Source organism: Ceratotherium simum, chromosome 34 (genome assembly GCF_057802395.1).
Source record: "Ceratotherium simum simum isolate JZ-2026a chromosome 34, ASM5780239v1, whole genome shotgun sequence".
NCBI classification, from domain to species: Eukaryota; Metazoa; Chordata; class Mammalia; order Perissodactyla; family Rhinocerotidae; genus Ceratotherium; species Ceratotherium simum.
Genome location: NC_141933.1, coordinates 14,651,942 through 14,668,472, shown reverse-complemented (window position 1 = coordinate 14,668,472; position 16,531 = coordinate 14,651,942). Strand labels below are relative to the sequence as shown.

The following is a 16,531-nucleotide window of genomic DNA, read 5'->3' as shown; positions in this document are numbered from 1 at the left end:
ATTGATACTTTTATCCTCCTCCCAGAAACTGTAAGAAACTTAGAGCATTTTAGCTCCATCTACTTTTCTCCTGACTTGTGGCTACTGCTTCACAAACAAGTCAATGTTTATTTAAATTCACTTATTTGTGAAGAAATTCATAGAAACACACAATCTTCTAAGACTGAATAATGAAGAAATAGAAAATACAAATAGATTGATTACTAGTATGAGATTGAATCAGTAATCAAAAAAACTCCCAACAAACAGGAGTTAAAGACCAGACAGCTTCACTGGTGAATTCTACCAAACATTCAAAGAAACAAAGTAGTAAATATAAATAAGAAACGCAGATTACTGGGAAGGTGTTGGTGTAGGAGGACCCTGAACTCACCTCCTCCCACAGACACAACAAATCTACACCTACTGGTAAACAATTACCCCTGAGAGAGAACTGGAAACTGGATAAAAAGAACCCCCACAACAAGGGAGAACACTGACAGACATGGAAGGGGCAGAAATACATTTCTAGTGAATTAAAAAACCACATGCTAGCGGTGGCACTTCACAGCCAGAAGCAATCTTAAGGGACAAAGTTTTCCTGGAGGAGCAGGGAATCTGAGAAGGAAAGCTGTGCCACATTAAGCAGCCTTTGAATTGAGCACAACCGAGATGAATACCGTAATGCCTGGCTTTTCTGGCTATTAAAACCAACAGGGAATACCCACAGAGAAGCTACTGAACATAAGAGAAAGAAAAGCCTGCTCTTAAAGGGTCCACCCACAGATTCACCCATTCCAGAAAGCAACACAAAATCACCAGAAAGAAAAGTGCACAGTCCTTTGGTGAAAAAGTCTCACTTGATAGGCTCTGGGCACATCTCAGAGAGGTAGGAGGTGGCTGGGCCCACCTCCCCAGGGACTGACACACTGGCAGCAGCCATTATTGTGATCTAATAGAGGTGTACTGACACAGATGCTAGCAGATGCCATTGGAGTTCTTCCTCTGGCCTGTTAGCACAGAGGTTGCCCCATCCACTAAACACCAATTTAATCCAGCTCAGCCAGTGCAGGCAGCCTGCCCTAAGGACTGGCCCTCCCCAATAGCAAGCCCATGGGGAACTTGTGGCCCCATGTAGGTGGGGAGTGCAGGACTTGTGCAGCAGGGTGACTGGGTTTGCCTTGGTGGGGCAGGGCATGCTCCTGGTGCAGGACTGTGTTGGAGGGAGAGAGGGGGAGTGGGCAGTGGGGCTGCTGCAGACTTGTGCTACTGGCCTTCTCAAGCAGCCACACAGGGGACCTGCCTCACCTTCCAATGCATGAAAGGAGTGTGTGCTGCCATGTCTGGGGCCAGCGCCACCCAGCTGTGCTCCTGATGGAGCTGACAACAGCCACAGGCCAGAGGCCTACAACAATTGTGAGCCCCTGAGCCTAGAAAACAGTCACATTGGGGTCCTGACTTAACAGCAAAACAGCAGCAATGCCTCAAGCTGAAGCCAAAGACCAGGTTCTTTTAATGACACCATGATTCTTCAGTGAGTGATTCCCTATCCTTGGTCAGTTTATATCTTCTTACAAATCTACTTCATTTACGTCAGATGACATATTAAAAAGAACCAAGGAGGATTTAGTAATAAGTATGTATGTGCTTGTTATGTAAGGCATTAAGTCTGCCAGTTTTAGTATTTCCATTTTTTGGACCAAAATGGATCATACAATCCATCAAATAATTTTTACACATTTGTAATGTTATATGATTAATTTGTTCACAAAATTCCATATACTTATACAGTCTATTAATTCATCCTCCTTTTTAAAAACATTGGTCTATTTACTGCCAGTAAATGCATAATTTTTTTACATAGTTCACATCACACTGTAGATAGTTGAGATCACACAATTTTGTATCCCACACTAAGTATTGCATAAGTAATTCCTCAAGCCATTAAAAATTTTTATAAATATAGTTTACAACAGTTGTACAATCGAATTGCCCATCGTAGAAAGAATTTTATTTATTTCATGACATTTGGACTCTTCTAAAAACTCCAGACATGTAGGAGAGAGAAGTAGTAATGCAAGGTTCCTGAACACACCCTCCTTACTTCCATAGAGCCATATGGACAGTCACATTTTTTTCTAATGGTTTATTCTACCAAATATTCCTATCCCAAGTAGAATCGCTCTTATAACTCACGCCTTTATGCAACTTGAACACTTTTGCATCTTTTCCATGCAAATTGTCAGTCTTTAATAAACATGTAGAAAGAAGGTTGAAAGAAAGGGGAGGGAAGCCAGAGGGTAGAGATCTTATCATTGAGATATTGCAAAGACAAGTGTATTAGTTAGGGTAGGCTACCCCAAAATTTCAGTGACTTAGTAAAACTTTACTTCTTGCCCATAGCACAGTGCCATATGAGGTAGCACAGGTACTCTGTCCCACACAATCCTATCAGGATGCAGGCTTTTTCTATATTGTGGTTCTATCCTCCTCTAAGACCTCAGGGTTCTCTCCAGTCAGCTCACAGATGGTGAAAGAGAGCAACGACCCGTGATGGAAGTGGTTCCATCACTTCACTAAAATTCCACTAGTCGTGAATCAGGCACATGGCCATACTTAACTACAAATGAGACTGGACAACAGGGTCTAGCCGTGGTCTCAAGAAAAAAAGAGAGTATAGATATTGGAGAGCACGTGCAGAACCTGCTACAATGAAGGAAAATAACCTGTTGTGATAAGGGAGGGGGCTGGAAAATGAGGAAGGAAGCCTGATGGAAGAGGCACCAATATCTTCCAAGTCACAAAATCAGAAAAGCACTGGTACATGGATAGAGAACCCAATACAGAAAAATATGTATTCTTTACAACTGACTTCAATTAACCTATCTTAGGGAAGCTGGAATGGAAAGAAGTATTGATTCTTGTTCAGAGAAAGGCAAATAGAAATAATTGCCTTAAGTCCTTCATTGAACATGGCTAGGTACAGCAAACCATTCACTTGCCATTCTTTGATTTATCTAACAAATGCTGGTTGAGTACCCACTCTGTTAGACACTGTCCTAGACTGTGAGATTCAAGAGAGCCCTCCCAGAAAATGTGATAATTAAGCCAAATCATGAAGGACAAATTAGAGCCAGACAAGTGAAGGAGAGTTGAGATATTGGAGTTGGTGAGGACCATGCTCCAGGCAGAGGAACAGCATCTGTGACTTCTCAGAGCAAAATCGAGTACAGCACTTTGGAGGACCTACCTGAGGAACTCAAGTATGACTGGAGTATAGATGGGAGAGTGAAAGAGGGTGTCGAGTGGGAAAGGATTTATCAGACCTGTTAAGGAGTTTCTAATTCATCACAAGAGTGATGGAAAGCCATTGGAAAGTTAAGACTGGAGAAACATGGCTGGGATGTGGATGTCTGTTAGACGGATACACACAAGAGACGATAGCCACCTGAGCTAGTACAATAGACATTGTGATAGAAAGAGTTAGATAGATTTGAGAGAGTTCAAAGGTAGGATTGACAGAATTTGGTGATTGATTGATAAGGAGGGAGAAGTCAAGGATGAATCTAGGTCTGTGGACTAATCCACTGGAAGCATCAATAATCTTAATTATTTTAAGGAAAAAATATGCAAGTCGGTAACAGTGTTATTTCACTTGAGGTCTTTATTATGGTATTTGAGTGGCTGTAAAACCAAATGTGTCTATTTATGAATATACTTATTTTTTATAGGGCTTTCATGGTCTTGCACCTTCTAAAGTCAGTTCCCTCAACCCTATTCTTTCCATGAGGCCATGTGTTTCTCAATAACAAGTTTTGCAATAGGGGTTATTACATATCCAGCTCCATCTCCATCCTCCCCTCATGCTTCATGAGGAAGGATTTACTATTTACCAAGGAGGCCTTTTAAATTTACTCATGGACATTCAATTAGAGGACAATGAGAATGTAACTAAGAAATCCAAAGATGTTCCCAAGTTACCTGATTATAGGTTTTGAATAACAAAGGCTAACATTTATTGAGTAATTAACAATATACCAGGCACATACTGATTAACATGTTATTTTATTTGATCCTCACAACAACCCTAGGAGGTAAACATTACCATTATCCACATATTGTAGTGGAGTACACTGAGATACAGAGAGATTAAGTAGCTTGCTCAAGTTCACATAGAATAGAAATAGCTGAGCCAAAACTCAAATCTAGGTAGTCTGATTCCAGAGACTAAGGCTCCAAAACCTTTGTCAAGGGCCTCCAAACAAGATGTGGAGGCAAACATCATTCTGCTGCTTCTGATTACCATTAGCTATTTGAGACCACATTGTCTGTCAGTTTCCTCATTGATGTGGAAGCCTGAATTCCCAGGAAGACCACAAAAGGTAAAAATAGATAAATACATAGAGATATATTTTACTCAACTGTTCTTATTGAAAACTACTTAACAAAAGTATAAGACAACACTTGATTCAAAGGGTGGGAAATAAAAAAAATCTTTTCAAATCGAGTTAGTTTAGAATAAATGTATTGAGGTCCACTATGTTCAGCGTTCAGTATTTCTGGGAGATTAGCAAGTAAGCTGAAAGAAACATGGACTAGAGGCTGCTGCATCCCCCGCTTCTATGAGTCTCCCCTGCCCACCACTGGTAGAAGGGCAATATAACATAATCGTTAAAACCAGGAACTTTTGCTGATTGGGCCTGCATTCTAGACCAGATTCTGCAACTTAGGAGCTACGTGACATTGAGCATGGAAGTTCCATAGCTTCAGTTTACAGAGCTATAAACATGTAAACAATAATACTGTCTACCTCACAAGGTTGTTGTGAGGATGAAATAAGATAACGCATGAGATGCACTAAACCCGCTTTCTGGAACCTATTGTGTTTTTAAAGTATTATTATTTCCACCAAGATGCCAGTGTGCTGGTCTTTATTGTTATATCTGGTTTCCCAGCATCCATCCCCTCTTCCTAATAATGTCACGTTTTTATTCAGGAAAACAGTTTATTCCTCTGAACCCCTGCTACGGAGGCAGGGTCAGCCAACTAGATACTTTCACTAGAGATGTTGAATCCTGAGTGGTTGATGCAAGGACAGAAGCGTGCTGATCAAAGGGCGATCTAGGCGAATGCTGCTGTACTTCTTTCTTCCTGGGCCACCAGAACTTTCCTTAGTTACTCTCTGTTCCCAATGCTATGTCTAAGACCTCTTCCACCACAATGAATTCCTTTTTACTTAAATCAGCAGAGAGTTGCTTGCAAACAATAACCCTAACTGATGAAGTATCTTTATATGATAAGCAGTACATTTGGTATTCATTCGTTTGGTATTCATTTGATTTACACATGTATTCAAGAATTCCATTCATTTAGTCATTTATTCAAACCTTGTTTTAGCTTTGCCATTTTATTAGCTGTATGACTTTAGGCAAATTAACCCAAATCTCAACCTCTTTATCTGTAAAATATGGACAATTATACCAACCCTACAAGGTTGTTTGCAGGATTTCAGGCTATATGAATACATATAATTTCAAAATATCTTGGCAAAACTATTAATCTGGAGCAAACATATGTTTGGGAGAGATATGGCTCTTCTTAGAAAAGGAATGCAATGAAGAAGAACTAATGTTTGGTTTCTGGTTCTCAAAAATAGGTCTATGAAGCAAAGCTTGTTTCTCCTCCCCCCTTTATCTTATCAAAAGCCAAACCTGGAGGACTCTTATAGACAGCTTCCTTTCTGTTTATGGCATCAAGGCCATGTGATTTAATGCTCTATAGAAGAAAAAATATATGACAAAGAGGACATTCTAGGACTCTAGGACTATGAGAGAGAAAAGAAGAGGGAGAAGGAGGAGGCTGGTTATCAGACCTGTGATTTTTCCCCTAAGCATTTTTACTTTGGAGGAGGGAGAGTGGATGTTAGATGAGTAAGGGTAATACCACAGGTGAGGGATTCTTGACTCCACTTCCACACTCGGGAACTGGGAGAGGGTCATGTCATGGGATTCCCTGGAGAACCTGGAGTGTAGACCATCAAAGTGCACTTGATAGTGCATCATAATCAGAGGGAGACCTTGAAGCTAATTGTATCTGGGCCAAAGGAGCCCCTGACCTGGGAACCATAGTTTAAGCGATCAGCATATCACAACCATTCACAAAAATAAATTTATTCAAGGACACTTGGGCTCTTTAACCACCTTGGATCCAGTTCTCAGTGCTGACATCGTACAAGCTATAAACTTAAACATCTGTTCTTGTGACTGACACTGTTTGGGCCCCAGGGAAATGCTTCTCCACATTTTTTGAAAGAAAAGCTACCATCCAAATGCCATGAAGGTTTATGGGTTGTGCCATTACTGAAACATTGTAAGAAAAAATACAAATTACTTATCTTGCCAGATCCTTCCTCTCAGATAGCTTTAATGCAATACATTATTACATAAGTGTAGCTCCAAGTGTCCATTTTCTTTATGTCCCAAGTCGTGGGTCTGGAGGTTCTAATGAATTAGTACAATATTTGCAGCACTTGCGTAAAGGAGATAAGGAACATTTACCATATTAAATAATTAATATTTCTCTTTAACTTGTATTCTTGTAGATGTAGAAGGAACATGCATAAAGTATGACATCAATTCTTTATATTGTTTGAAGGATCTAGTTGTTACTTTAAAAGATGGTAAAAATAGTAAAATAAGTGATTGTGATTCATTTAATGAAATTAAAATACTTTGCAATATTTCTACAATGATAATAATAATGTATGTGATATTTCCATTGTGAGGTTATGAAATATTATTTAATCATGAAAAGGAATGAAGTACATGCTACAGCCAGACACAAAAGGCCACATATTGTATAATTCTATTTATCTGAAACACACAAATAGGCAAATACACAGAGGCAGAAAGCAAATTAGTGGTGGCCAGGGGAAAAAAGAGGAGTAACTGCTTAATGGGTATGGGATTTCCTTTTAGAATGGTGAAAATATTCTAGATCTAGATAGTAGTGATGGTTGGAAGCCATTGTGAATGTACTAAATGCCACCAAATTTTACAGTTTGAAATGGTTAAAATGATGAATGACAATAAAAAACATTGTCATAAAAGCTCCACATTTGAATAATATGTTCAAGGAAAACAATTGCTTCTTACTTATAGCTATAATTCTGGACTACCCAGAACTGGATAATATACCCTAGCAATACTCTGATTTTCACTCTCCTCGTAGATTTTCCAGCTTTTTAACTGGGACAAGGTCACATCTGTATGGTTTTCCTGTGCATTCAGTGAGAGGAAGCTAGGAATTTGAAAAGTTGGGAACCTAATAAAACCAACAAAAAACTAACGTCAACTCCCAAATCCCTTTGTTGTACACTTTTGTATACAAAGAGCTTTCTCTATTGAGCAGAAAAGAATTTGGCTGATATTAGATGCTAGGGAAAATGAAAAATGAAGGTAAAATTTTCCCTTGGGTGAAGGAGGTTAAATTAAAAACAAATTGTAAAAAGATGCTCCAAACTGTCAATATATTGCTTGCCATGGGGTTGTGGATTTGGAGAGGAGGCTTGGATTGATTATTAACTCTTTCTTTTAAATTGCTACTGTTTAATACTAAAACTAGACAAAGATATTACAAGAAAAGAAAACCACAGGTGAATATCTCTCATGAACATAGATGTAAAAATCCTCAACAAAATTTTAGTAAATCAAATCTAACAATGTATAAAAAGAATTATACACCATGACCAAGTGGAATTTACCCCAGGTATGCAAGGTTGGTTCAACATTTGAAAATCAATTAATGTAATCCATCACATCAACAAACCAAAAAAGAAAAATCACATGATCGTATCAGTAGATGCAGAAAAAGCATTTGGATAAATCCAATACCCAATATCCAATACTTATAAAAATTATCAGTAAACTAGGAATACAGGGGGACTTCCTCAACTTGCTAAAGAATATCTACAAACCCCTACAGCTGACATCATCCTTAATGATGAGAAACTTGAAGCTTTCCCACAACACAAGGAGGTTCTCTCTCACTGCTCTTTTTGAACATTGAACTGGAAGTTCTAACTAATGCAGTAAGACGAGAAAAAGAGATAAAAGGTATGCAGATTGGGAAGGAAGAAATAAAATTTTCTTTGTTTGCAGATGACATGATTGTCTATTTGGAAAATCCAAAAAAATTGATTAAAAAAAAAAATAAAAACCCTCCTGGAACTAATAAGTGATTATAGCAAGGTTGCAGGATACAACGTTAATATACAAAAGTCTGTTGCTTTCCTATATACCAGCAATGAACAAGTGGTATTTGAAATTTAAAACACAATACTATTTACATTAGCATCCCCCAAAATTGTTATTGTTTGATTCATGACAATGAGCATATATTACTTTTTAATTAAAAGAAATATAATAACAATATGTAGGTATACTATATATTTTTAATCTTATAGACTAAAAATTCAAAAATGGGTATTTCAGTGCTGTAAGTAATCTAGTTAGTTTCTGTATCCCTGAAGAAGGAGAAAGATAGGACACGTGGAAGATGGAACTTCTAATTTTCCCCTTAGATAGCAGTTTTCCCTAGACTTACCCCCATGGAATTCTGAAATCCCAGATTTATTGTGACCACTCTGAGGACCACGTGATGTAAATATGCATTCATGAAACAAACATATATGGTGTTAAATGCTTATAACTTTATTTGAAGGCAACATGAAGAGGAAATAGAATGGCCATAGAAAGATTCTCTATGTAAAAGCCGATTCCAGGTTTGAGAGTAGGAGGACCTCTTGATAAATTCCATGATAAACAAAAACCAGGAATTCACTGACACTCAGAAGAGGTGTGCACATGTCCAGTCACGGTCTCAAGGTAACTTTTAAAGAGTCAGTTTTAACCTAAGCTGGGGGTAGAGTGATCCTTTGAGTTTTAGGTCCCTCAAAAGTCCTCCAAGAGATCTTACAAGGACAAGACACCTCAGGATCTCCAAGGATTTTATAGACAAATGCTGACTGCCACCAGATGGGCACTCTTATTCCTAAGGCAGCTTCTGCATCCCAGTTTTACATTGTTAAGGGTTAAAGAAGGACTTCAGCATGAAAGGAGCCTCCCAGAGACCCTTGACACATTCTGAGAGAATGCAGAGGGTGAGGCTACACCAGCCACAGTCACCCAGCCTTGCAGTCCCAAAGCTTTAAGAGAGTCAGAGCCTCACAGAGATTCAGAGATGGCCAGTTCATGGCCATTCTTTGTGCTACTGGGTATATTAAAACATAAAGATAGGGGGCTGGCCTGGTGGTGTAGAGGTTAAGTTCATGCGCTCTGCTTCAGTGGCCCCGTGTGCATGGGGTCAGATCCCGGGCATGGACCTACAAACCGCTCATCAAGCCATGCTGTGGCAGCATCCCATATACAAAGTAAAGGAAGATGTCACAGGTGTTAGTTCAGGGACAATCTTCCTCAAGCAAACAGAGGAAGATTGGCAGCAGATATTAGCTTAGGGCCAATCTTCCTCAGCAAAAAATAAATAAATAAATACCAAATCATGGTTAAAAAATTATAGTAACTTTATTATATAGCTTCATTTTATAAATTTATGCCTATAACAACAAAAAATACTACGCAATACAATTGTTCTACTCAGAAGATCAGCACAGGAATTATAAAACATTAATTCAGGGTGGACTCATGGCAGTGTATGATTTATGGTGAATATTTTATTTCAGTTCTGTCAGAGTTCCTGTATATACCACCTCACTGGGAGATAACACCAGAAGATCAAGTTTGGGGCACTTTGTGGAAGTGGGGCCATGCCCAAATGGTCCTCCTCATCCTCCATTTCACTATAACTCGATGATGGAACTGCAGAGCCCTAAAGGATGGAAGGAAGTTCAGGGATAGCAAGCTGTGAAAGGCCCAGAATCAGACGGGAGAGGGTCACCCCCTAGCTATTCCACTTATGGATATTTATCCAAAGAATACAAAAAACAACTAATTTGAAAAGATGTGTGCACCCCTATGTTCATTGCAGCATAATTCACAATAGTCAAGACTTGGAAACAACCTAAGTGCCCATCAATGGATGAATGGATAAAGAAGATGTGTTATATATAACAATAGAATACTACTCAGCCATAAACAAGATGAAATCTTGCCATTTACGACAACATGGATGGACCTTGAGGATATTATGCTAGGCAAAATAAGTCAGATGGAGAAAGCCAAATACTGTACAATTTCATTCATATGTGGAAGAAAAAACAACAAAAACAACAACAAACACATAGATACAGAGAATAGATTGGTAATTACCAGAGGGGAAGGAGGTAGAAGGAGAGTAAAAAGAGTAAAGGGGCACAGGTGTACAGTGACAAATGGAAACTAGACTTTTCATGGTGAACATGATGTAGTCTATACAGAAGTCAAAATAAAATGATGTATACCTGAAATTTATATAATGTTATAAACCAATGTGACCTCAATTAAATAAATAAATAAATAAATAAATAAATAAGAAATAAACACAACGTGAAAAGGCCAAAACTGATTAGCATGGATGGAACACCTGTGAAACCAGAATCCATTGCCACCATTCAAAGAGCCTGCATTTCTGCCAGAGGCCAGGCTGCCATGAGTGTTTCAGGAAGTTACCTTGTGACTGATACTGAGTATGATGGGACATATATCAGAGGCCTGAGACAGTGACACGTAAGGATAAAACTTTCTGTTTTGACCCACAGGCTAGATGCATCAGGGAAGTTGATTTGAAGTCCTTCAAAGTGACCACTCCCTGTCAGAAGGCAGACATTCCTGAGAAAGGAGGCATAGGGGTCTAGGTTGAGCTTTAGCCCTCTGCACCCCATGAGCCTGGGCTGAGCTCCAGAGAGACTCCAGAGCTGATCGTTAAGGCTGTTGCAGAGGATACTAGTTTGACCAAGTTGTAAAAAGGACTGGCATGCTCAGCTGTCCTACAAATGGGAGGAGAGCCCACGAGGAAGCTGCCCTCCTGTCCAAGATCCTGAGACAGTGTGTGCAAGAAACCCAGGCAGCCTTGAGCAGATTGGAGCTAGCACTGAAACTGGAATTAGACAAGGGAGTGCAGATCTTGTGTCTGCCACTGTCTTAGCTGAATGACCTTAAATAAATCACTTTTTGAGCCTTGGTTTCCTCATCTGTAAAATGAGAATAACTTGGGCTATTGAGAGTATTAAATAAGATATTGTTATGTGAAGGTAGCTAACACATAGTAGAGGCTTCATAAAGGCTGGGTCTTACAAGTTTCTGGAACAAAATATTAACCATTCATGATTCTCAATTTTAATTTTTGAAATGTAATTTAAGGAAATAACTGTATCTATTTACAAAGATGTGAAAGTGTGGAAGATTGATCACAGAGATATTTTGAAAAGTGAAAAGTCAGAAAAACATTTAAATGCCCAACCATAGGGAAGTGGTTAAATAACCTTATGTTGTACCCACTCAGTGGTACTGAGCAAAAATGCTCAGTGTCAAGAGAACATGTTCATGAAAATACTGTTAAATGAAGAAAGCAGATTGCAAAACAACGTGGAGGGTATCAGTCTTATAAAAATGTTATCTATGTGATTTTTTCCTCTCTGGATCCTGTCCCATATTCCAACACATTGCCCCTCCCCCAAGATTAGGCAGCTATGCAAGCACCACTGGATGCCACATGTGCATATGCTTCCTGAGGACAGCTCAGCCCTGTCGCAGAGATCTATCTGTGGACAATTCTGTCTCTTCCACTGGAGGACAGGACCACCCTGACATTTGTGGCACTCGGAGCAAAAATATAGGTCTATATACCATACCCTAAATATTCAAACTACAAAAAAATATCTGAAAGCTGTTAAATGTGTTCTATCCTCTATCTTGACAAATATACCTTCATAAATAAAGTATCAATCATAGAAAATAACATTAGAGGGATATACATTGAAATGTCAGCAGTTGCTGTCTCTCCATAGTGGGACTGTAGGTGATTTTAACTTTCTGCCTAGTGCATGAGTATTCTATAAGATGTCTATAATGTCTCACCCTGCCTGCATGGGCCCACAAGTTTCCCAGATGCTGGCTGGTGGCCAGTTTCTAGGGCAGGTTGCCTGCCCTGGCTGAGCTGGATTAATGTCAGTTCTCTAGTGGGCGGGACATACCCCTGTGCTAACAGGCCAGAGGAAGAAATCCAGTGGCGTCTGCCAACATCTGTGTCAGCACATCTGTACTAGGTCACAATAATGGCTGCTGCCAGTGTCTCAGTCCCTGGGAAGGTGGGCCCAGCCACCTGCTCCCTCTCTGAGATGTGCCCAGAGCCTATCAAGTGGTAGGTATTCACCAAAGGACTGTGTACCTTTCTTTCTTGTGATTTTGTGTTGGTTTCTGGAATGGGTGAATCTGTGAGTGGGCCCTCTAAGAGCAGGCTTTTCTTTCTCTTATATTCAAGGGCTTTTCTGGGGATATTCCCCACTGGCTTTAATAGCCAGCAAAGCCAGGCATTATGGATCAGTTGTGCTGTATTCAAAGGCTGCTTATTGTGACATAGCTCTCCTGCTCCTCCAGGAAAAGTTGCATAATGTAAGATTACTCCCAGCTGTGAAGCACCATGGCTGGAATGTGTTTTTTTTCCTCAGCAGAGAGGTATTTCTGCCTCTTCCACCTCTGTCAATGTTGTCCCTTGTTGTGGGGGTTCTTTTTACCCAGTTTCCAATTCTTTCTCAGTGGTAATTGTTTCACAGGTAGTTGTAAATTTATTCAGTCTGTGGGAGGAGGTGAGTTCAGAGTCCTCCTACACCACCATCTTCCCAGCAATCTGCATTTCTTATTTATAACTTTGTTTCTTTCAATGTTTGGTAGAATTCACCAGTGAAGCTGCCTGGCCTTTGACTCCAGTTTGTTGGGAGTGTTTTGGTTACTGATTCAATATCATTACTAGGAATTGGTCTATTAAGATCTTCTATTTATTCATGATTCAGTCTTGGAAGATTGTGTGTTTCTAGAAATTTATCCACAAATGAGTAAATTTAAATAAACCTTGACTTAGGTTTGTTAAACCAGTAGCCACAGGTCAGAAGAAAAAAAGATGGAGTCAAAATGCTCAAAATTTCTTGCATTTTCTGGGAGGAGGGTAAAAGTATCAATAGATATTTGACTGTGATCTATTAAAAATATAAAGAGCAATTCTACGATAGCCAAGAAAAGAGAAAAAAGAGTGTAGAGGAAATAAAGGGGATGACAAAGAAAACAATCAGTCCAAAGAAAGCAAGAAAGAAAAGAAAAGAAACAGAGCAGAACATACCAAACAGATGGTAGAAAACACACTGATAGAACATAGACTGCGAAAATCTCTTTGGCAAACACTTTGGCCTCACTGAGGAGATCTGCAGATATGCCAATCCTTCATTCCACCCCTGTGTACCTATTGTGGAGAAATAAATGTACCTGTGCTGTAGGAAATGTGGACAAGAATGTTCATAGCACTAGACACAACAAAATGTCCATCAATAGTAAAATAGATAAATTGTGGCATTATCATAAAATAGAATTCTATATGGCAATGAAAATGAACAAATTACAGCTACATGTAATAGCATGGGTGGTTCTTAAAAATACAATACTGAGCAAAATAAGAGAGACACACAAGAATCCATATGTCTAGATGATTTTATTTATACAAAGATCAAAACCAGGAAAAACCAGGCTCTATTGTCTAGGGATACATACATAGTTGGAAACACCATAAAGAGCAAGTGAGAACCATTTGTAACAATGGTGGTTACTTAAAAAGAGAAAGGGGAGATTTGTGAGTGTGAAGATTCACACTACGGGTTTCTGGGCATTTTTGCAATGTTCTAGTTCTTGATTGGACGACCTGAGAATCTTTTATTTTACTGTGCATTTGTTTTAAGCTGTTCTTTGGATGTATGTCTATTGTTTTTAATAGTAAACAATTAAAAATGAAGGAAGGAAAAGATGAGAGAGAGAGGAAGGAAGATAGGATGGAGGGAGGGCGGGAAGACAGGAGGAAAGGAGAGATGTGAAGTATAAAATTTAAAAAAACTGACTTCAGGGGCCGACCGGGTCGTGCAAGCGATTAGGTGCGTGCGCTCCGCTGCGGCGGTCTGGGGTTGCTCGTTTGGATCCCAGGCGCGCACCAACGCACTTCTTGGCAAGCCATGCTGTGGCGGCGTCCCATATAAAGTGGAGGAAGATGGGCATGGATATTAGCCCAGGGCCAGTCTTCCTCAGCAAAAAAAGAGGAGGATTGGCAGTTGCTAGCACAGGGCTGATCTCCTCCCAAAAAAAAAAAAAAACAATAACCTGACTTCAGTTCCTGGTTCTAACATCAATCTTGGAAAATTGGCCTGGTCATGTTTCATAGACAGCATTACAGGAGTCAATTCGACAGCTCTAAATAACTTGTAAAAAGACAGAATATTGAGTTCCAGCTTGAAGAAGAAATTTATCAGAGAAACGAAGTGCAGAATTATTCTGTGTGAATAGTTTCTGCATTTTGAAGATGGTGAGTTTCTATCTGTAAGGCCATACTCAGGAGGACACAGAAAGCAAGAAGACTCCTGCTTGCAAACAACATAGTACTTTGGGTTATAAAGTGTAACAGTTGGTTAAAGTCACTTAAGGTCACAATTTAAGAGGCAGGGATGGGTAAGAAAGAGAGTATGCACATTACTAATCTGGAAAAAATCCGATTCTGTTAGCAAGTAGAGTTTTGGTGAAAATCTCTATCTTAAAGTTACAGTTTATGTGGTGGCTATGCTCCAAAGTCCATGCATACAGTGAAAATGGCACATCACTAAAAACACCCTTAGGAATGGGCAAAAGACCTGAACAGACATTTCTCCAAAGAAGATATACAGATGGCCAACAGACACATGAAAAGATGTTCAAAATCACTAACTATCAGGGAAATGCAAATCAAAACTACAATGTGATATCACCTCACGCCTGTCAGAATGGCTATAATTAACAAGACAGGAAACAACATGTGTTGGAGAGGATGTGGAGAGAAGGGAACTCTCATACACTGCTGGTGGGAGTGCAAACTGGTGCAGCCACTATGGAAAACAGTATGGAGATTCCTCAAAAAATCAAGGATAGAACTACCATATGATCCAGCTATTCCACTGCTGGGTATTTATCCAAAGAACTTGAAAACACCAATTTGCAAAGGTACATGCACCCCTGTGTTCATTGCAGCCTTATTCACAATAGCCAAGACTTGGAAGCAACCTAAGTGCCCATCAAGGGACGAATGGATAAAGAAGCTGTGGTATATATACACAATGGAATACTACTCAGCCATAAGAAACGACGAAATCCAGCCATTTGTGACAACATGGATGGACATTGAGGGTATAATGCAAAGTGAAATAAGTCAGAGGGAGAAGGCCAAATACCGTATGATTTCCTTAATTAAGTAGTAGATAATAACAACAATAAACAAACACATAGGGACAGAGATTGGATTGGTGGTTACCAGAGGGGAAGGGGGGAGGGTGGAGGGTGAAAGGGATAATTCGGTACATGTGTGTGGTGATGGGTTGCAATTAGTATTTTGGTGGTGAACATGATGTAGTCCATGCAGAAATAGAAGTACAATGATGTACACCTGAAATTTTTACAATGTTATAAACCAATGTTACTGCAATAAAAAAAAAAAAAAAAAAAAAAGAAAAACACCCTTAGGGGCTGGCCCAGTGGCGTAGTGGTTAAGTTTGCGCAGTCTGCTTCGGTGGCCCGGGGTTCGCAGGTTTGGATCCTGGGCGTGGACGTACCCACCGCTTATCAAACCATGCTGTGGCAGGCATCCCACATATAAAGTAGAGGAAGATGGGCACAGATGTTAGCCCAGGGCCAATCTTCCTCAGCAAAAATTAAAAACAAAACAAAACAACACCCTTAAATGGACAAACCAACTATCAACATATTTATAGGACAATTGTAGGAGAGTTAACATTGCCTGGAAATTAGAAGGTATCAAGAAATTATTGTTAATATATTTAGCTTTGTGCAATGCCATTGTGAGTATGATAGAAATATCTTTTTTAGAAACCCATACTGAAGTTCTTATGGATGAAATTATATGAAGTCTAGGATTTGCTTTGAATTAATTCAGCAGAGGAGAGAGAAGTAAAGTAGTATACATGAAATAAGATGGGTCATGTGTTGATAATTTTTGAAGTTGGGTGATGGGTATATAGTTCATTACCCTATTCTCTCTACTACATGTATATTGAAAATTTTCCATAACAAAAAAATTTAAATTATATTCTTGTTTTAGTTTCATATGAGAAGAGGGCTGAATATTGTGAGGGCATAATAGCTTTTTAGTCTCATTTAACTGAAATTAGCATAACACTGGCTTGCACATCTCCCACAATATTGCATTCCTTTACTTCTGTGTCCCTGTAACATTTTCTTTCCTTTTCTCTTCAACTCTACAGAGCTTTTTTTTTTTTTAATTAAGGTGGAGAAGTTTTGAAGTGGCACACAAGATGCTCTAT

At 39.3% G+C, this 16,531-nt stretch overlaps 1 protein-coding gene across 1 annotated transcript in view; it reads left to right on the top strand.

Annotated features, from left to right (window-relative positions):
• The window catches only part of LOC101400635 (glycine N-phenylacetyltransferase-like), a 69,780-nt gene that overhangs the window by 10,454 nt on the left and 42,795 nt on the right, over positions 1–16,531 (top strand). The gene's annotated exons all lie outside the window — the stretch shown is intronic.